The 23114-nt window shown below is 41.8% G+C and overlaps 1 protein-coding gene across 8 annotated transcripts in view; it reads right to left on the reverse strand.

The window, feature by feature from the left end:
- MOB2 (MOB kinase activator 2) overlaps positions 1–23114 on the reverse strand; it is a 160516-nt gene that overhangs the window by 83653 nt on the left and 53749 nt on the right. Inside the window, exons 1-2 of one of the 8 annotated variants that reach the window (XM_065592031.1) lie at positions 21524–21731; positions 19519–19733 (exon numbers count right to left, since the gene is read on the reverse strand). The exons of 6 other annotated variants lie outside the window; for them this stretch is intronic. The gene's annotated coding sequence lies outside the window, so the exon portion shown is untranslated. Of the gene's footprint in view, positions 1–19518; positions 19734–21523; positions 21743–23114 lie in introns of those variants that run through there. One more of the 8 variants, XM_065592033.1, reaches the window with a different exon arrangement.

Genomic DNA, 23114 nt, shown 5'->3' on the forward strand with positions numbered 1-23114 from the left:
CCTCAGCCACACACTCTATGGCAGGCAATTTTACTGTGGTCCACTTAACTGTCTTGGCACAGACCTTTGCCCACATCCAAGCTGAAAGCTGGTTTCCTCCAGCCTGCTGTCTGCCAGCCATTTGAGGGGGAAAGATGAGTTAATGATGTCCTTCAGACCTGCCTCAAAGCCCACAGGTTTTTTTTTCCCCTTTTAGTTCTACTTCACGGTTTTTCTCCTCAAAATTCTTAAGGAAGAAACTGAGACAATTTACTTAATCTTTCAGAAAAATGCTGAGAAAGCTCTGCTATAAAGTGTGACCTAGAGTTTGCTGCGTGTGCCACCTGGAGGCAGAGAAAGCTAGAAAGTCCCTCCTGATGGGCAGTCCTAAGCCCAGGCTCAGAGCAAAGATCTGGTCCTCTGCCAGGTGTCATGACGACAGGAAATACCTCACTGAGAAGAGTGACATGGAGAAGACTGAGAACTGACTAAACACTGAACGTATGACCAGTCAGAGATAATGAGAGGCCTGAAGGGTTTTGGGTGCATGCTAATTTGCGCCAGCAGTAAAAATACATGAAGTTGGAGGTGGCTTTAGTTCTGATGACGACTGATCCATTTCATGGCAATTAAAAACCACTGTACCATACTATAACCTGTTAGGAGAAAGATCAGAAAGGTTTACCCCCAAATGGACATTTTTTAGCTGTTCCTTAACTTCTCTACGGATGCACATTTAAATTAAAGCTACCCACTGATTTTTATGAGCCTTTTGTTTTTACTAGCTATCTCACTACTTTAAAAATAAGTTTTAGCATTCCATTGCAGCAACCAGCTGCTGGCGATTCCAAAGTCTACTCCTGCTGAAACCTATCAATGCTCTTTTCCTCTTTCACACCCTTCCCCAGTGCTCTTTTGGGGATTACAGAAGCACAAGGGTATGCGTTCTTTAATATCTCCATCTGAAAGCTATTATAGGAGACCAGCAGCTAAATATAAAATGCCCAATCAGAATCAGAGCTAACCACATTGATGCTGACGTCCCCAAGTGCTATCAAGGTCAAAGTACCTGCCACAAAAAACATGACCCCAGTGGTCAGTATAACTGTTTTTAAAATTAACGGGCTCTGCTAGTCCACTCTTGGTACATGTAGGAGATGTTGCTTCAGTTTTCAGAGCTAAGTGTTCTTTACCGGATTAGTTAAGAAATATCATCCTGTCGCTCTAGTGTCTGGACTGGTATAGAAGATAAAAGATAAAGCTTTGCATCCATGGTTCAGGAGGGTTATCATAGCTGTGAAAGCCATTATGTGACATGCCCGATATAAAATAGACCACAAAGAGTACATTCAGAGTTATTTATCCACACTACTTTTAAGGGGAGAACTTTTTAAACTAAATACAATGGGCATTCCTGATTGAAGGTAAAGATGCCATTGACACTGAAAAGCTTACTGCAAGTGTTTCAGAATAAGCAAGGACAGTGTCCAGTGAAACAAAGGAACTAAAATACTACAGAGTGCTCTGTCTGGAAATAGGAAAGGGTGGGTCCACACTACACCAGGGATAAAAGCCACGATTTTATAAATTTAGAAGAAAACCAAACAGAAACTTCTCATTTCAGAGCTTAACTCAAACAAAATTAGATTTAACAGCCTTTTATCATTTGCCTAATCATTCTTAACAGGCATCTGCCCAAGCACAGGAAAGAACTAGTTTTCAACATGGGCCAAACAGTACCAAATAATAATAATAATAATAATAATAATCTGCTTCGATCCCACACTTTTTGCAGCATACTGAGAATATGTCCGTGAGTGAATGAACACGGGAAGCACTCTTTTTTGGAGGGAATGTCATGCAGAGTTAAATAATGCAAAATGTAATGTCAGAGCTGAAGCCTACTTAACATTGCTTGGAATAAGGCTGACTTTGATTGCAACTTTATACCTAAAAGCACACAACAAGCAGCTAGGTGGACCTGAACACAGGTCCTACCTTGCTGAAAAGAGGCTACATAGAGTTAACACAAGACACTAAAGAGAATGTTTCACATTTTTGGGCTAGATGTGAAAAAAAGTTACTGGTTTCAGAGTGATAGCTGTGTTAGTCTGTATCAGCAAAAACAACAAGGGGTCCTTGTGGCACCTTAGAGACTAACAAATTTATTTGGGTATAAGCTTTTGTGGGCTAGAACCCACTTCATCAGATGCATGGAGTGGAAAATACAGGAGCAGGTATAAATACATGAAAAGATGGGAGTTGCCTTACCAAGTGTGAGGTCAGTCTAACAAGACAATTCAATTAACAGTAGGATACCAAGGGAGGAAAAATAACTTTTGTGGTGGTAATAAGAGTGGCCCATTTCAAACAGCTGACAAGAAGGTGAGAGTAACAGTAGGGGGAAATTAGTATGGGGGAAATTTACTGTGCTTCACAAAGACTGGTGATATAATTGGCCATGTTAACAGTAGCTTACATATGTATGTAATAAGTAGCTGTTCCTATTCAGGTTAGCACCCAAGATCCTGACTAAGGAAGCATGTTCATAAAATGGTGTAAATAGAAACAACATGGGAAGGTTGATTTTTATATTTTAATTTTGTGCAAAAGCAGCAAGCAGGTAATTTAGAGCAGGCACTGCCCCTTCAGTCCAACAACAGGAAGCAACTGTATGACTTGCCAAACTGCTCCACCCAAGTTTTCCCAGTTGGTATAAGAGTCTTTGCTGCAAAATTTAGCCGATGATACAATCCAGGAGGAGGAAAGTCTAGAAGAACTGCAGAGGGAGAGTGGGAGACAGATTTCTGAGAATGAGACTTTAAGCTAAAAAAAGCCAGGCCAAGACGATCACTTAGGAGGTTATAAACCCAGTGGAAAAACACTAGGAAGTTTTGGATTACACAACATTATAACTTGATCTGATTTTTTTTTAAATTTAATTTAGCTAAGTGCTCTCACTACTAGACTGGTAAAATCTGCCCAACTGTACTTCAACAAAAAAGTTTGAAACTGATATTTAAAAATAAATAAATAAATCCAGAACTTTCAGTAGAAAATGTTTTCACCCTCAAGTACATAGATTCTCAACCCAGAAAGAGGATGGGTCTTGTGTGTGTGTGTGTGTGTGTGTGTGTGTGTGTGTGTGTGTGTGTGTGTGTGTGTGTGTGTGTGTGTGTGTGTGTGTGGTTTTATTTTTTGTTTTTGTTTTTAAAAAACACTAATAGTGACCCATTAGAGGGGAAAGGGAGAGAAAGATTTAGTGTCAACAAGAAGGCTGTAATGTTGATCAAAATAAAGCTTAAATCTGAAGAAAAAAAAAGTGAGACAATGCATATGGATAATGTGTTTATTTTGTAACACACAATGCAATACAACATACACATTAATATTAGTAAAAATCAGTCTAGACTTCACACTTTTAACAGTCTAATAGTAATGAAAAACATCACTTTTTAAATACATACATTAAAATGGAGGGAACCCTCTCCTCTAATTCATTGCCCTTTCAACCTTCTCTTGGCTTGACAAACTTTTCACTCTCAGTGCCTCCCCCCCCCCCACCCTTATTAGCCCTACTGCAGCCAGAAGAGATACTCCACTTCTTCCCTTCCTCTATGGAAAGGAATTGACAACAGACCTAGACTCAGACCTCCAACAGAACCACCGCTGCTCATTCCCACACCCCAACAAGTGAAGAGAGCAAGTGAAGGAGTCACTGAAGTGGTATTAGTGAAACTATATAGAAGATACACCCACCTTTCATATTTGGACAGATATGTTGGACAGATGAGAAGAAATAAAGCTTCCCCTAGATCAGCAAAGTGGCCCATGCGCAGCCCCCTAGTCAGGTATGCCAACGGTGATGTGCACAGATCTTTCTGCCCCAAATGTTTGTTTGGGGAGAGGAAAGGAGGATCAACTGTCAGCATAATTCACTGCTCAGCACAGACAAGGTCAACCTACAGCTAAGTTCTGCACCACTCGGGCGAAAAAACTGGGAATTCTGAACCAGCTTCAGATACATTTACAAATGGAGATGGTGATGGAATATACTCTTGTATTCACACTCCCCACGCTATTGTAGTAAACTTTGTACAAAGTATGCCTTGTAAGGTATCTTTTGAAAACTCATAACTTGGTGGTCAGTATTGTCCTGGTAAAATATGTGTGGCAACATTGTATGTGAAGTTAAGATTCCCCTTGTATGATGTTATTAACACATGTTCCAAACCCCACAGCATTGCCCAGGCAGAAGTCAGGTCTGCTCTAAACAAAGGAAGGAATGTGTGTTTGCCTGAATTTGCATTTAAGCAGTAAACAGTCATCAAGCAGGGAAGGAAAACAAAGGAAGTTCAAACAGGTGTAAAAAACCCAGTAGAGAATATCCTTCCTTCCACACATATTCTTGGTTTCCTGGGTCTCAGATGGAAATTATTTTCAAGAAGGGGACTGAAACTATAAAAAGGAGGGACAACCACCAAAAGGCAACCCTCTCTGTCCCCCTGCCCATTGCTTTCTCTGAACATGAGAAGACAAAAGGAAACAGCCATTGTACTTTGGGGGAAGAGGTCCTGACCTGAAAGTTTGTCAGTAATCTGCTCGAGCATGTGATGAGAAAGTTTGCTTTGCAACTAAGATAGTTTCTTAAGTAGATATTAGCAAGTGTTTTCTCTTTATTTTTCTTGTAACCATTTCTGACTTGTATGCCTGATTACTTGTACATTACTCACTTAAAATCTCTTTGTAGTTATTAAACCTTTTTTGCTGTTTTATCTAATCCAATGAGTTTAAGTTGAAGTATTTGGGTAACTATTTAAGTTATTATATATAAGTCTGTTATTCCCTCAAAGGAATAACAGACTTCATATATATTTGTACAGTCCAGGAGAGGGCTGAGCAGTACAGGGCATACATTTCTGAGGGAAGATCTGGGGTCACCCTGCAGTATAACCCAGGCTGGGAGAGCCAGGACGTAGCTGGCAAGCTGCAGTTACATACAGACACTCAGGGTGTGGCTTACATGCCAGAAAGCTGTTTTTGAGCGGCCTGGGTGGGAGCTACTTCAGCAAGGCATTGTAAGGCACTCATGATTGCAGGACAGGGTGACACACCCCCACTAGTCCAAATTGTACCCCCGATATGTCAGAGAGTCCATTAAATACAAAAATGAACACAAGTGAATACAATTAGTACAGTAATCAGTTTATATTATTGTGCACCACACTATGTTTATGAAAGTGACATTTTGTATTGAAAAATATGTAACTCCATTGTAGAAACTACTGGGGGACTAGTTATCTCTGAACCAAATGGTTGGGGCTTCTGGCAATTCAGTGGACAGTTTGAAATTGGGGAATAAGCACATTAATAGGGTGTTTCTGCAAAGTTTATCAGCAATGACAGTTAACAGGGCCATTTCAATCATCATCTTTAGGTTTCAGAGTCAAATAACCACTCAGATGAATGGGGACAATTCAACCCTTTCAGAACGATTGCTGCAAACGCCCTGCAAACTCAGACAGAAAACATTACATCATTTAAACCTGAATATGTGAACAGAACTGTTTCTTCACAAACAGTAAGGAATAGACTTTTTTTTTTATTCTGGAGCATAAATCTGCAGCAAGGGAAGTGTTCTGCGGCCATGCAATACTCTGGGCCCTAAACACAGGGAATTACATGTCAGAAGAGTCTTATCTCCCATTGTATTTTATGCCCTTGTATATGTGTCCACATACACAGTGCGAACTGTGTCCCTAACAGAATGCTTTCACCCAAGACGACTGCAATTTCACACACTAATACAGCAATAAATTAAAGGGCATGTTTAGCCTTGAATGATTATGCTTCTATGAAAAGTGTCTTCTTTTCACTCTTCGGTCTTCTCTACATTAAGATTTGCACTGGTTTAACTACATCAGTAGTTTCTTAATGTAGTCAGGGCCGAATTCTTGGCTGACAACAAGAGCAATGTTGTACTGACTACATTTATCTAAAACATAAGAATTAAGCTTGGCCATGTCTATTTTTCCCTTCCTCTTTCCCCCATCCCCCAATTTCTGTGGGCTATTTTAAGAGCCTTGCTTTTTAGGATATTATTGTGGATTTTGATTGTTTCTTTGTTTGCCAGTGTTCCCTTTGCTTGAACATTATAGAACCATCTAGCCTCATATGTGGACACTATCATGTCGGCCTTTTTAAGAATTGCAAGAACACTTAATATAGCAAAGTCATTTTCTCAGGTTAAAAAGTAGAAAGAAAAGAAAGCACCATTATTAGTTGCAAGAACAGACATATTGCCTAGTCCAAAAAATAAAATAAAATAAAAAAAGGTAAAAGAATCTGCTTAGCATCTTCAGTGCAAAGAAAACCCATTTATATGCCTTCCCAGGACAAAAAAAAACAGCTTGTTTCTGGAAGAAAATCTGACATTCATTTTTTACCACCACATAGCAGCATTTCATTCCTTTTCTTGCTCAAAGATAAATCAAACTTGAATAAAAACACAAAAATGCAAGGTCTCAAATATAAAGATGGGCAACAGCAGCAACAGATAGAGTGAAATCAGCGGCTGAAGCATTTTTGTATAGTTCCAGAGGACATTTCTCCCCCTCAATGATCCTGCATCTATGGCAGCTATTCTAAAATCAGCAGTCGATCTGACATGGTATTCAGTAATAAGCTTGAGCAGCCACATAACTGAGGGCTTGTCTATATGAAAGGAATATGAACAGTTAGTCTGCAATAAGCTGGGGTGTAAAACTGCCTTGCACTAGTCTGCCCAACTGTCCGTGTGGATCCCGCTGCTGCTGTACACTAACAGCTCCCTGGTGTGCTTTAATCTATCCCCTTTCAAAGGTACTAACCATTCGTAGAGATCAACACTGAAATCAATCATACCTCGAGCCTCTGCCACCAAAATAATTCTTATCCCGGAGTCACATAAGAGATTTGATTTCTTAAAGCATCCTGGAGCTATTTAACACAGAGCCGCACTTAGAGGTCCCAATCAGGACTGGAACACAGACACTGTCCTGGCCCCAAAGAGTTTACAATCATGGGGAAATCTTGGCATTATATCCATGAAATTTAAGCCGTTTAGCCGAACACAGACAGTTGACTATAGTGTTATATGTGATTTCCCTTAAAGCTTTTCAATAAACAGATGTAAAAATCTGAGATCAAGTTTGTAGAAACTGACCCTTGCAACTGTGTGTGGGGGGGTGGGAGTGAGTGCAAGATTGTACTTCCTAGAGCTTTTAAGCACACTATTATACTATTCCTTTTCATGTCACTAGATCAAAGGTGTTACAGTTCTTCCTAACTAGTTGTGTACAGCTGCCAGACAGACTTCTTAAAAAACAAAGTATTGTTTAATCTTAATAGCAGAAACAAACCATTTAGTGAAAAAGGATTTTAAAAAGACAGCCTATACATGTCTAACTTACCTAAAACTCTACAATCATGTGATAGTGGTCTAGGCAGACCTAGCTTTTTCAGATTCCCCAGTGCGTGCCAGTGTCAGTCTTGTTTCTCCAAACAGCTCCCCAACAACTACCTTTTCTCTTGAGAGAGCATCTTTACATTCAGCCTTTGGTCTTGTCAGTTCCCATGCTTTGCCCCTGCTTGTCAAAAACTAGTCCAGGAGGCTCAGGAGGTCAAGCCAGACTTCTCAGAGCCAATGGTTCTGCCACTGTCTCTTAAAACCCATGAAGTGTTTGCTAAGAAGTAGCTCTTTTATATTCCTGCTCATTTTTTCCTTACAGCCCGCTGTTAAACTAAACCAATATATTAATACAGTAAACATCTCAATAATCAGGTCAACAAACAGTATTCATAAATCACAGGTCCACATCCATCACAAACGGCAAGAGTCCAACTGCTCCCATTAAGAATCGATACAAAAAATAAACCTGGCTAAACAAGTAGAATGATCAGTCATTCATCTGTACCAATCCTGAATGTAAGATGAAAACCTTTTTATAGAAACACCTAATTGACAATGCAAACTTGACAAGCCCTGATTCTTTCAAGTAAATATACAGAGAGAAGTTACAGTATCTTAAAATCCAAATGAAGGATAAGCCAGTTGCAACAATACATTTACCTTCCTTCAGAATCCCTAGACTGAACATGCTTCCACTGCCCTAGCAATTCCCTCCTCTTGATAGCAAAATAAAGCCTGTGGTTTATTTAGCAGTAAGCCTAGGACCCAGAGAAAAGAATGAACAAATTAAAAACAAAACAACAATCATTAAATAGTCAATACACAAATCAAAGCAAGAGTTTGATTAAGAAACAAAACTCACATAATAAAATAAAGCTATAAATGGAGTATAACTATTCTAACTATGAATCAAGCTGGTCCTCAGTCTGTCTCTGAAAGAGGATGACCCATCACCAACAAAGGCATTTGTCTGTTCTCGCTATATTGTAGTCTGTGTGCCTTGACCAAAAATAATAATAATAATAAAAAAGTGTACCATGATGATATTTGAGGCAATCAAAAAGCTGCTGAAGCCAGAACTGTAAGGATGCATTTTCAGTCATACTCCTGTGTTAACTATCCAAAGAAAAAACTTTAAAAGGTCTAAAAACATTCAGAAGCTGTTATATTGTATAAAAAACCCATGAATAGCAGTTTTAATCTTTATTTCACTGATAGGTCTAAAAATAGACAGGCAATTGCTTTTAAAAAGGAACAAACTGAGTATGATACCAAACACCGTACACTTATCTTCCACATGCTAGCCATATATCAGACATGTTTAGCATCCCATCTCAGAGGATGGGAATATGAAATTGACATCTCTAATAAAATAGTTAATTTCAGTGGTGGTTTTACAGTTTATCCAATAGTACTATGTCTGCACACACAAAACAGCCTTTCTGAAAGTTTATGTGAGCGCAGAGTGAGCGATATATTATGTGTCAATGACACAAGCAACAGCATGAATCACCCAAATGAGCAACACTGGCCTTTTTATGAAACTTACACGAACAGACCCATCACTGAGTTGGGCTTTGGCCGCTATTATTTATATTTTCACAAGCACTGAAGTTTCCAGTGCAAGATGAGGTTTTTGGAGACATATTTAAAAACATAACCCAGATCACCCAGCCTACAAGGAAAGGAAAGAATGCTTCACCCAAGTCAGAGTCTAGGCCTCACACAAGGAAATAATATTAGAACACTGAATTCTACATTTCCTCCTCCCTCCCCCCCAACTACTGTACACACATTAGTTAATCTCCACAATGCCCCTGTGGAGGTAGGTAAATATTCTCAGGCCTTGGCTACACTGGCGCTGTACTGCGCTGCAACTTGCTGTGCTCATGGGTGTGAAAACGCCCCTCCCACCCCGAGCGCAGCAAGTACAGCGCTGTAAAGCGCCAGTGTAATCCGAACCTGCAGCGCTGCACGCTCACTCACTCGCAGCACTGGCGGCGTGACTACACTTGTGCTTCACAGCGCTGCCATGGCAGCGCTGGGAAGTCCTGAGTGTAGCCAAGGCCTCAATTTACAGATGGGGAAATTGAGGTAGGAAACAGCTGTGGTTCAGCAGAAAGGGCAGAGGAAAAGGAGTTCCCATCTCTGCCACTGCCACTGTAACCTTGGACAAGTCACTCAGGCCTTGTCTTCATTAGGAGAAAAGATGGGTTCTTACCTCATGTTAGGTAAGACACTGCAACAAATACAAAAAATCCTAATGAAGACAAGACAGTCTAGTTTTCACACAAGTTAACAGGTCCAGGCAGAGACTAGGCTTCTATATAGTCTTTGCCTGGACCTGCTAACTTGTGTGAAAATTACAAACTCTTGTCTTCATTAAGATTTTACCTTGTGTTTGTTGCCATGTCTTAGTTCATAGAAGGTAAGAACACTGTCTAGTGAAGAGACACCCTCAACCTCCATGACTCAGTTTCTCTAACTGTAAAATAGGGATAGTTCTACTTTTCATCTTTGTGAAGCACTTCAATATCTATGGATTAAAAGGGATTGTATCAGTGCTAGGGTTTTATTATTATTAGTGACTTGTGTAAAGCCACACAGAGTGAAAGACTCAAGAATAGATTTCAGAAGTCCTCAGGTTCCAGCCCGATCCTCATTACTCTAAACCACGGTATCTTTCAGTGGGCCTCTAATCTAAGGTAATAAAAAGAGAAGCCTTCAGCTCTGGCCAATGGCATTTTTCTTCCCCCTACAATTTGTCAGCAGAAATCTTTAGTAAAATAAAAAAGCAGCTCAACTCCCACGGCAAGATGTTTAGTAAATTGTAACCTTAAAAACCTAACTTTGTATCTTCCCAACCCTACGTTTTAAAAAACTAATTCTTATTGCCAGCACTACATTTCCCGCAACTGCTGTCTGGTTCTACTTCCTGCATGACAAGCCTCTTATATCCAGTGAAAAGCAACCTGACTTAGTCATGAAATGTAAAGATTTCTCTAGAGGAAATGAGTTATCTGATCAGACGTGCCTGGTAGAGCAATGCAAAGTCACCCTTCCTCCAGGGCTAAAAATTGTATTCCAAGTAAGTGTTGGAGTCTGTGTGTGTTCCCTGAAGTAAAATGCAGAATAACTCTGGGCCACCACCAAAATTTGGAGCTTTTTTCTGTGCTTTTGCCAGACTGCAGTCCAAGTACCACCAACTACTTATAGGAGTGGCTTAGCCCATCTCCCTGGCACTAACAAAAAAAAACAATGACTGATTTATCTTAAATAAAGATGAAACATGGAAAACTGATTTGCTCTGTTAAAATATCAGATTAAGGCTATGTCTACACTACAGTTTATGTCAGCATAATTTATGTCGCTCAGAGGTGTGAATAAATCACACCCACACACCCCCAAGTGACATAAGTTACACCGATATAAGTGCCTGCGTGGACAGCGCTATGTTGTCGGGAGAGCTTCTCCCACCGACATAGCTTCTGCCGCTCGTGGGGGCTGAAGTAGTTAAACCAATGGGAGAGCTCTCTCCCGCCAGCTTAGAACAGCTACATTACAGTGCTTACAGAAATGCAGCTGCACCCATAGGTGCCAACTTTTGCCAGCGCTAGTCGGTGCTCGAGCCGCCAACCCCCTACCCCCCACACACACACACCCGGTCCTGTCCCGCCCCCTCCTGCCCATGCCCGACCCCCATTCCAACCCCTTCCCCAAAGTCCCCTTCCCAACTCCGCCCCCTCCTTGCCCCATTGGACCCCTTCCCCAAATCCACGCCCCGGCCCTGCCTCTTCCCCGCCTCCTCCCTTGAGCGCGCTGCGTTCCTGCTCCTCCCCCCTCCTTCCGAGAGCTTGCTACAGCTGTTTGGCAGTGGCAAGTGCTGGGAGGAAGGGGGGGGAGAAGCGGGTCACGGCACGCTCAGGGGAGGAGGCGGAAGTGAGCGGAGAGCTGCTGGTGGATGCAGAGCACCCACCAATTTTTCCGCGTGGGTGCTCCAGCCCCGGAGCACCCACGGAGTTGCCGCCTATGGCTGCACTGTTGTAAACTCTCTAGTGTAGCTGTGCCCTTAGTCACAAAGTTTCATGCAACAGATTGGAGTTGCCAAAATGCTTGTTGTGGTCAGAAAGGCTCTTGGTTGTTGCTGGGAAGGTTTAAACAAAAATCTTATATCCTGGGTTCAGCCATGTCCTTGCTTGCCCTTATGGCCAACCAGACCCCCCCCCACCCCCTTTTTTTAATTCTCCCAGCTTTCAGCTCACATACCTACAACATTTGATCTAAGTTTTCCAGCAACGTTATCCATGCCTTGTATGCCAGGCAATGGGTCCAGCCTTTCCTCACCACAGAAAATTCTCTCCTGCCACCTTGCCAAAGTAGTTGAGGTTGAATTGTGTGTTCTTCCACTTCCCTTTTCCATTTAATTCTATCTTCACTTCTCTGAATGGAAGTTCCAAGCGATAAGTTATCAACTTCTAGCCTGCTTGGGCTAAAGGCATAGACTTGTAACAAAAGGGTATTAGACTAAAGCACAAATCCATTAGCTGCTGTGGGTGGACCATAGATCTGAATAAAGATAGAACAGCAAAGAGGCAAGGGAACTCAGCTGCAAGGCTAGGGTACTGTGCGGGCATGTGACAAGGTCTCCCCCACTCCTACAGAGTTGGAGTTAAGGGTTGGGGAAACAGGGTACCCTAAATCTTTCCACTGCTTGGTGGGGGATAGTGAATAGCCATGGCAGAAAGCAAAACTACTCAGATTTATCTAACCCAGATCTCTTCATAATTTAGACAAGTGATGTTGGGTGCAAGAGCTCTTCATTAAAACTATTCTGAGGGGAAAAGTTTTTAGGTCATCCCTTTAATGACTTTTCTGTCACAGTTCAGGACAACTACACCAGTATTCCTGTTCTAGGCTCCAGGCTTCTTAGCCATCATGTCTCTTGGGTGAAGACAAGCATTTCTTTCCCTCCTGACCAGTGCATGTCCAGGCTGCACAGTCCCCTGACTATACTAGGATATCTTCCAGCAAAAGACAGACTGCCTAAGCAGACCTGCTTCACTTCTCTACTCAGAGAAGGTAGACATTGTAATTGCCACAGTTAAGTTACCACACAGTCCATTATAAGTGGGCACATTTATTTTTAAAATGAAAGCATTAAGCATTACAGACAAAAACATTAAGAATAAAAACATATACGCATGCTAATAAGCTGACCAGAGATCACCCCATCACTCCAACAAGGGTTTTGGTTGGTCATTAGTCCTTCAAAGGTCACACAGGGATTTCTCCTGTGGTCACAAATTCATCACAGCTTCAGCTCAGAACCAGCACCCAAGTCTTGTGGGGCCTCAGTGGGCCAAAGACCATTGAATCCTTTGATGTAAACCATGTAAACCAGAGGTCCTGTCCTTTTGCTGGATCAGAAAAAAGCCATGAGTCAGTTTATCATCAGGTTTTTAACCCAAAAATCTCTGATTGTTGGTTCCTTGAGAATCCAGTTTGAACTAGTTTAAGTGAACATCTCCAGGGACTGGATCTTCCCTGGAAATGTTACAACCGGAGTGACTTTGACTAACCACCCCACACTGTTCTCAGTTTCTGGAGGAGCTGTATTTTTACCCTTCCCATGGAACTACATACAATCCCCAGGATCCCATAAACAATTGCATTTTTAATACAATGGGCCCCACGATATTAAGTAAGTTTAACTTAATTCAATAAGGCTTATCCAGGACATTGGGGGAGATTACCCTATTTGTCAGACTTGTATAGCAAAAGCCAACTGCACAATCATTTTCTTTTGAGTTGCTGTGTCGGAATAACTCTCTTATATACATTTTTGCTTTTGTTTTTTTAACCTGATTCATGTAAGAGAGACTACCAATTACAGAAGGTTACTATTTTCAAATCTCTTTGCATACAATTAACTAAGAATCCTTATACACTTCGGCAAGGCAGGTGAAATATTTCCCATTTCACTGAAGGGAAACTGACGCAGAGAATTAATTAAATTGCTTAGAATAGCACTAGTGAATTAGTGGTGGAGCTAAGTTTACAGCTATAGAGTGGCTAGCCGCCAGGCCACACAGTCCCGTAGACAACACTGTATCTCTGTCCACCCCGTACATCTTATCATATCAGAGATTATGACCATTCAGTGCAAGAATGACAAACTGGGGCAGCAAGAAATATCCTGCATTGAGGGTGTACAAACATAAGTTTACTTATGCTACGATTAAGCCTCATCTGTGTTATTAGAAAAAATATACACAGGAAAAACCAGAATGTCTCACGTAGCCTCCTTGCAGTCAGACAGCTCACAAATACAAGCTAGTTTCCTTCAACATCCTCCAATCCTTAATAACCAGTGTCTATAAACCTCAAGGCTGAAAAATACATACGCGTGTGTGCGCGTGCGCATGCGCACTCTTCCCTAGGAATGAAATATAGTAAACATCTGTGGCCGGAAAATGATGGGTTATAGGAAGAAGTCAGAGAACCTCAGGTGAGCCTTTTTCGGATTCTGGGCAGGCACAACCCTCAATCGGATGTCCGGGGGCAGGATTTGACACACAGACATATAACACTGGGTGTCCTAAGTCTGCCCAATACTGCTTCTCACTCAGTTGTCAGAGAGCAACTCTATGACAGGCACATCCTCAGTTTATTATACTCCCAATGTTTCTCCAATCATTTATTTTTCTGGTTTTCTGGCTTTTAAGATAATGTAGTACATCCAAAAAATTACATTAAAAATATTAAGGCTGCAAAGTAAAGGACTGAAAAGTTAGGAAATGCTGGAATTGAGGTTACACAGCACACACAGTCAGTGAGTTTCACAGCTATTTGCTGGTGGCAGTGGAATGCAGAGACTGAGGAGAGTACTGTAGTGGTTGGGGACCCTGTGCCCTTCCCTTATGCAGCTTTTCCACTGTATCCCCACTTCATACCCTCCTCCCCCTGTACTTCAGTCCCTCAAGCTCTGGCTCTTTCCCTCTGTGTCCAAGTACTTCCCCCCAGTTCCCTGCTGCTGTGCTCCCTCCTTCTCCCAGCTCCTGCAACCCCTTCTTCCTCTGCCCCCCTCCCCTCCCAGCATTCAAAAGACTGTTTCTCCCTCCTCCTTTGTGGTATAGGGGGAGCATGAAGAGCACAGGAAAGAGTCTCTTTTCTCCTTTGCAGTGCCCAATGCCACTATGGCCCCGGGCCAATAAGAGGAGCAACTACAGGGTGAGTCCTGCTCAGCCCCAGGCTGCAGCATACTCAGCGCAGACAATATTTGGAGAATTTAGCTGCCAAATTCTAAACAAGTCTGGGCATGTGCAAACAGCTAATTTTCCAAGGCTCATAACTTGGCCAAGTAGTTTTTAATGCAACTGCAGAAGGTGCACCCCTGATACTAGAATAACCCCCAGACAAATTTCAAGTCCCTGAACCAAAATAGAGCTCTAGTACGAGATTCTAAATGAAACAGTTGGAACACAAAAAACAACCACAAAATCCCACAAGAGCAATGTATTGTTTTTCCTAATCTTGTTCTCAGGAACAGGTCAATCATTTTACCTGGAACTTTAAAAAAATTCAACTTGAGACAGACACCCAGCATGGAAAATTTCAGCTTGAACTGATCAAGTTCTAAGCAACTGATAACAGGGTCGTATAAATGGAAAGTGTCAAGCAACCTTAACTACAGGTGGCACTACCAACTCTGCTCTGTCTTTAATTATATATACACCCCTTGCCCCCTACGTGACCCCCTTTCTCAGCCTCTTTAAATTCCTTTAAGAGAATCTTACAGGCATTCAAGAGAAGCTCCACATTTCTTGTTAAGTTCAGACCTGAATTTGCTCCAGAATAGATAACTAACTGTTACATTCTTGGAATGACTGTTTACATTCACATTGCCAAGACAAGAACATCAAGAGTTCTTTAACCCAACATGTTACTTACAAATCCAATCTACTGCATTGCACTCAGTTATCTGAAATCCACCTCTCATTTGAAAATTTCCAAATTGCCTTCTTCCTACTAATGCTGTTTTGCTACTAAGTCATCAAACTCCCCACACTCCTCTCACACTCCTCCTCACTTACAGACAGCCCCCGAACCTGAAGCAATTACTCACCAGCAACCACACAACAAAAACACTAAACCAGGAACCTATCCTTGCAAAAAAAGCCCATTGCCAATTCTGTCCACATATCTATTCAAGGGACACCATCATAGGACCTAATCACATTAGCCATACCATCAGAGGCTCGTTCACCTGCACATCTACCAATGTGATATATGCCATCATGTGCCAGCAATGCCCCTCTGCCATGTACATTGGCCAAACCGGACAGTCTCTACACAAAAGACTAAATGAACACAAATCAGACGTCAAGAATTATAACATTTCAAAAACTAGTCGGAGAACACTTCAACCTCCTTGGTCACTCAATGACAGACTAAAAGTCACAATTCTTCAACAACAAAAACTTCAAAAACAGACTCCAATGAGAAACTGCAGAACTAGAATTAATTTGCAAACTGGACACCATTAAATTAGGCTTGAATAAAGACTGGGAGTGGATGGGTCATTACACAAAGTAAAAACTATTTCCCCATGCTAATTTTCCCCCTACTGTTACTCACACCTTCTTGTCAACTGTCTGAAATAGGCCATCCTGATTATCACTACAAAAAAGTTTTTTTTCCTCCTGCTGATAATAGCCCATCTTAATTGACTAGTCTCGTTAGAGTTGGTATGGCAACACCCATTTTCCCATGTTCTCTGTGTGTATATATATCTTCCTACAGTATTTTCCACTGCATGCATCCAATATAGTGGGTTTTAGCCCACAAAAGCTTATGCCCAAATAAATTTGTTAGTCTCTGAGGTGCCACAAGTACTCCTCGTTCTTTTTCCTCTCACTCTGTTACAATAATGGGTTATGAACCACCCCAGCTCACACAAAGCAAAACTCAATTTACAGCAGTGAATTGACTGGTTGGACATCTGAGAAACAGTACGATCTGAAGACAGGGCTAGAAGCCCAAATCTCTGAGTTCTAAACTCATCTTTGCCAATGTCCTTGCCTAAATCCTTTAACTGCTGTGCCTGTCTCCCAATCTATAAAATGGAGGTATATTAACTAATCAAAAACTGCCTACTCTGTAGGTAATGTTTGCATGGCAGTTTACAAACACAAAACTATATATTTTGTATTACACACCTGAATTACTTTGAGATAGCACAGCATGGTTTTCAGACATATTAAATATGTTCAATTTGAAGGTCACTTTCCCCTGCTCCCTACCTATACACACACAATTTGGCACAGTCACAAAGGGATGACTAACTCCTTTATCTCTGGCCACTACCCAACAACCTCACTATAACAGAGAATTCATCAAGGGAAAGAGGCCACTCACACAAAGGGGTTGAACATAAGATGCCTGAGAACTTTTTCCCACCACCTAAAATATGGGGGAAACTGAGGCACGCAGTATTCATACAAAATATTACAGAAAACTCCCACTCTGTGACAGACAGTAAGTCACATTTTTAGACCACTAAGGTGTGCATGAGGTACAACAAAAAAACTACACCTCTACCCCGATATAACACGAATTTGGATATAACGCGGTAAAGCAGCGCTCCAGGGGGTGGGGGGGGCGGGGCTGCGCACTCCTGTGGATCAAAGCAAGTTCAATATAACGCGGTTTCACCTATAACGCGGTAAGATTTTTTGGCTCCCAAGAATAGCGTTATATTGGAGGTAGAGGTGTACTACTTTTCTTTGGGCTAAATGTCAGTAGTACATCTAACAGCCCGTGGCAGCAAGTTTCCCAATCTCATGACCCAGACTGGGGTTTGTGCTACCACACTAAAAATACCTGTGTAGACGTTATGCTTGGGCTGCAGCTCAGGCTCTGAAGCCCACCTGCCTCCTTAGGATTCAAACCCGGAGCTCTAGCCCGAGCCTCAGAGTCCACACAGCTATTTTTAGCAGGTAGTGTGAGCCCAAGACTATCAACCTGGGCTGGAAGGCCCACATACCCAGTGAGTGCTCCAATTGGAGGGCCCTCTTTTAGGGCCTCATGCAGAGGCCGTCAAGAAAGCCTGCACCTTTCCAAGTGAGGCAGCAGCTTGGCATCGATCAGGCCTAATGAGATTCTCAAGAAAAAAACTCTCAATGCACAGTGCACAACCCTTCAACACATCTGTACACGCAGATTATTTTCTATTCAATTACAAATCACAAAATGCTTAAAAATAAATACATTCTAATAAAAAGTCCACCATGTGCAGGGGGACTGAAGAAGAACAATGAATTAAGACAGGTGGGATTATCTATTTTAAGACTGTCGAGTTAAAGAGGAAAACATGGTGTTTTACACACACACACACACACACACACACACACACCCCCAACAGATCTTCAGTACCAAGCTTTGCTTTGCAACATTGACCAGCCACACCTCTTTCCTCTGCACTCCAAAACGCACCCTAACTGGAGAGCAGTTTATTACTGAGCAGAGTTAACCCGCAACTTCTTTTAATTACAACTCCAACATTGGCTGTGTACAAAGCCACTGAAATATTGATAGCGCTTCCTGATAAACAGGTCTATGACAGTTCTATAAAGTCATTATAAGGAAGAGAAAACAAAAGGCAAGCCTTCCAGCAGTAGATAAGTCACTGTGGCACACGTAAAGTGCACAGTGCATGAAAGGCTTCCCGCCCTCGCTCCCCCCGTTCTGTTGGAAGAAGATAACAGGTATGCAATATTTATATGGTTTAAAGACTCAGAACTGAAGATCATTTGACAATTAGGAGTTCACGAGCGTAAAGGATTTTTGTTGATTCAATGTGAGCTTTTAGCTACATAAGAATACACCAGTTTCAGGTGTGACAAACAACAAATTAATGGGCCAGTTCTTGATACACCTCTACCCCGATATAACACTGTCCTCGGGATCCAAACAATCTTCCCGCGTTATATCTAACCTGCTTTGATCCCCGGAGTGCACAGTCCTGCCCCCCCCCCCCCCCGGAGCACTGCTTTACCGCATTATATCTGAATTCGCGTTATATCGGAGTAGAGGTGTAGTATATAGAAAGGTTCTCTTTCTGTACCCCCCCCCCTTCCTCTCCTACAACTATGTCCTCTTCTGCAGATTACTAGGTATAAACAAAGCCACACTGTTTAGGTCTGCCATTTAGATCAGAGGGCACTGACACAGAATCAGTTATTAGTCATAGCACCCACTAGAAATGACATCTGGCGGCACAGAGACATATGCATTGCAATATCTTGAGAGAGGAATAATCTTAACTCATTTCAACTTCTACCTCCAAGAAAAAACCACAATACACAAAACAAACATTTACCAGATTCTAGTAGGTTCTCCTTAATTAAAATAAGACAATGTGTAGAAATGAAGAAATATCTGTTACAATATTTCATTGCAGGTGGAAAGAGATTTGAAAAGATTAGGTGCTCCAGTGTGTTATACATACAAACCACACCCTCCAAGCACCATTCTCACAAGCCAAGCAGGAAGAGTATTGTTCTTCACTAATGTTAAACCCCCATTTACTATCCCTTAGTACAATAACAGACCTTTGTTCATTAGCCTTACGGGGGGAGGGGAGAGAATATGAATATGTTAGAACAGAGAAGGCAGCACACATTCTGCTCCATATGAATGGATCAGGCCACATTCCAGCAAGTCAGGCCTGATGCCTTTTCTAGGCATATAAACCCAGTCAAACTTTTTTTTGTTTTGTTTTTGGATGCAGAAGCATGGAAAAATTCGGTTTGTGAGAAAAATTATTTATGCTAAAACATTTAGGTACCAAAATTCCCTCAAATTACTGGTTTGCTAATAGCTAAGAATGTAAGAGCTTTAAAAAGCTTGTTTATTTTGGGCAGATAAAGGAGGTGTTTCTATACAGGAAAACAACAGACAAGGTAGGTAAAATAGTTCCGTGACTTAAAAACCAGCACTAAATGGATTCTATTTAGGCCTGAAAAGGAAGGCTGTGTGCAGCACAGTGGTTTTCCTCATCTGCCTCTCATCGTTATTGCTATACTGACCTATGGTACAGTAATGCTAAGCAGCTCCCCTCCTCTATCCTTCCATGTCTCAGACACTTCCTGTCTCCACTGGACACAGTGCATTTATTTTCAGCCCTCAAGATTCCTTTCTATATGTTCCAGGAATCCTTTAGCCATCCTCTGTCCAGATGGCAACCTTCAGCAGAGGGGAACGAGGTCTTGGAGAGTCTTTTCTTGGCCTGCTTCTCAACAGCCTGTTGGAACAGTGAGAGGCATGATGAATAATCACACAGACAAGGCTCTGTTGCACTGCAAAAGCCCTCTCTCAATTTCTCTCTAAACTTTCCTCAATACCCTCTTTGTCTTCCATCAGTGTTTTAAACCTTTTAATAGCCTCTGCTTTCCAGGGCCACACTTTGTATGATCAACTCTCTACAAAGCCATGTAGCTATCTGATTCTCTAGCAAAGTCCAAAAACAAAGCAAAGGAGCTCAGAATCCAATGTGAGGCATCCAGAGCTTCTGCTTCTTCACAGCATAGGTAGCAGTTTCTTCCAAAGCAAAACTGCTTTGACAACAATTAGTTCTTGGTTCCAAATTTAGTGAAATGCCTTTGCTTTTGGTCTCCATCCTCTGTAAGAGACCGCTCCTGGAAAAAACAAACCATTTATGAACTACAAGTAACTATTATTCTAGTGAGCAAATTTTAATCTGACCATCCCATATAACCATCACCTTCATCTCTAGCTTGGGACAATTGTACCAGATGGCAACACCCTAAGACAGACAGACAAGCTTTTTTACCATCCAAGTCATCATGGAGTGACCTTATATAAGTTTAATTCCACCATTTCAAAGGTGTGGCAGCGAAGGCAGGAGAAAACAGGCTAGTATTTTGCATCCGACTGGGATGTCTTGGGGAGATTAACAGCAATGCTACAGTGTTTGGGACTGGGATCATGTTTTCTTTTGGAAAACACCAGGCACATTTTAGCGCTACATTTGTAACAACTTTACAAATATTCTCTTCTGTTATTTAACAGCTGAGTATTATGCTGAAGTTCGGTGTTTCAGTTTCATGCACTTCCTGTAGATCGTCACTCAAAGTCACATACTATTTCAGGAACATTTTGGAGAACTAATCATGGCTACCATTTTACCAACGTTCTTCCACCATTCATCAAGCAGGCATCTATGCACCTTTGCTGGTGCTTAGCTCACCATTCAAGAGTTAAACCACACATCTGTTAATGAGCGGGCAATTATCCTCAGCCAAATCACATCTGTTACTTTTGTCATTTTGGTCTTCATGCACAAACTATCCATCAACCTCGCAGCCCCAATACAACAGTATCACAATACATGCAAAGCACACTCCTTTGAGAATGGCGGAATTAGCAACTATATCCAGGAAAGACAGATTAGTCAAGTCACCAACCCAGCTCTAACAACTAGGCCAACTCTGACTTCCCAAATAAAGAGGAATGCCTTAAACCAGGATTCCAGGGTTCATGTTTTACTGGGAACAACTGGTAGAAAAAGGAGCATTCCTATGGGGACACTCAAATCCATATATTGTTAAATTCTAATCACTTTAAGGCTATCCACATGGTCTACCACCACTCAAGGTGGTGTTATGAGGCTTGCCCCTGAACAATTAATGTAAAAATCAGACTGTGTACTTTAAGAACAGCCTATTGGGACAAGTTCTCTGGTGAGTGAACTACAGTCTTAAAACATTCTTCTTGTACTTCAATCAAAAATTCAAATGTTTCATTGCTGCCACAATGTTAAATACATTAGTGAACAGTGTTTCACACATTTTCTTGTGTCTGAAAGTCAAACAATACCCAGGTAGAGTGATTATCAAAAATATGCCAACTTTGGAGTACTGCATCCCATTAATCATAGGGCAGTGCAGCTATTATTCACGTGCAACATTAGCAGGCTATTGTTACACAAGATAATACACCAATATCTATCAATATACCCTTCCCATCTCATCTCCTCATCATATTTAGCATTTTACTATGTCTTGTCCTTACCTGATATTTAGTTGTTAAAATGCAATGTGGCAGGTTTTACAGGTTACAACCCCCAAGGGGCCTTATAGAGTTTGCTGGTGGGTAGAACAGCTCCAGTTGCAGCTCTGCCCTTGCTACTTCCTTCAGTGACCTCTTCCCTATTGGCTGGACACAGAAGACCAGAAATGGGACTCGTTTCCTCCCAGCTCAGGAGACTCCCTGCCTAAGCTGGACCTGCAACTGCAGAGAGAATAGCCAGAGTGGGCAAAGAAGTGGTCAAGCCAGCAATGAGGAAATTTAGCTTCTGGTCCAGCAGGAGCAACCAACCAAGTCCAATTCCTACTCCTTCTCATTGCAAGTCTGGTTCATGGTGGGGTGGGGGGGGGCGGTGGGGGGGTGGGGGGGGGGGAGAGAGAAACAGGGAAATTCTTGGGGGACATTCTTCAAGTGCGTTTATATTGTTATGCACCCAACTAAGAAAAGCTAGTAATTGTGAATAAAAATGCTTTTATTTAACTGTTCTAATCTAGAAATTAGTTTGTGTTTCTCCCATCAATCTGCTAACCCATTTGAATATGTTCAAATTCCAAAAACCTACCAAATATGCTATGCTCTGTTTGCTTTAATGGTCTAAAATGTACAACTTGCAAAAACGTTTTAGACTGACAGACCTGTAAACTGGACTTCTCTGCTTATTCACACATGGGTTCAGCCATAGTGCAAGCTTCCCCCGGATGCCCAGCTAATTAACTTAACCCTGACTTGGAGGAACAATCTCCTGGAGGTAATCAAGTAGGCAGACCACCACTACTGCAGACTCATAATGGTACTAAAGGTCTCACTCTACTGAGTAAGGCCACATCTACACCAACAAGCTTACAGCGACACAGCTGTACCAATGCAGCGGTGCCAATATAAGATCGCTTGTGTAGCCACTCTATGCCAGGAGAGCTCTCCCATCAACAGAATAAAACCACCTCCATGGGAGGCGGTAGCTATCCTGGTGGGAGAAGCTCTCCGCACCAACATAGCTCTGTCCACACCAGCGCTTTTGTAGATGTAATTTATGTCACTCAGGGGGGTGTTTTTTCCATGACCTGAGTGAGTAAGATATACGACAAAAGTGGTAGTGTAGGCATGGCCTAAGCCTTATCTAGTAAACTGAAACTAATACCTATCTAAGTCAGGCTCCTGAGGGCAAAGAAGCCATTTGAAATCAGAGGAGCCACTCCATTTACCTCCCTCTTGCCACTGTGGGATTAGAAGTTAAGAGCTGACAGCGTGGTTTTGATTTACAAAGTGGTCCCATAAATTTAAAAAAAAAAAAAAATAGTCCATGATTACTGGGATAATTGGAAGGACAACATTTAAACAACTACTCATGAGTGCTTGTTAGTAAATCACACTGAAGAATTAGGGTGAATCCAGAAGCTGCTCTGGACATTGCTTTATTAGGATCTTTTTGGCTCCATTCAGGTTAAAGGATAGGACATCAGCAGGTGCATATTATTCACTGCTGAGAGACACTGCTTCCAAGAATCCATGCTGGTTTTAATGCAAATTATTTAAAGCTAGCAGCTCTGAATGCTGCAAAGTCTAAGATTATCTGCTC

This window comes from Chrysemys picta, chromosome 4 (assembly GCF_011386835.1).
Source record: "Chrysemys picta bellii isolate R12L10 chromosome 4, ASM1138683v2, whole genome shotgun sequence".
Classification (NCBI taxonomy): Eukaryota; Metazoa; Chordata; order Testudines; family Emydidae; genus Chrysemys; species Chrysemys picta.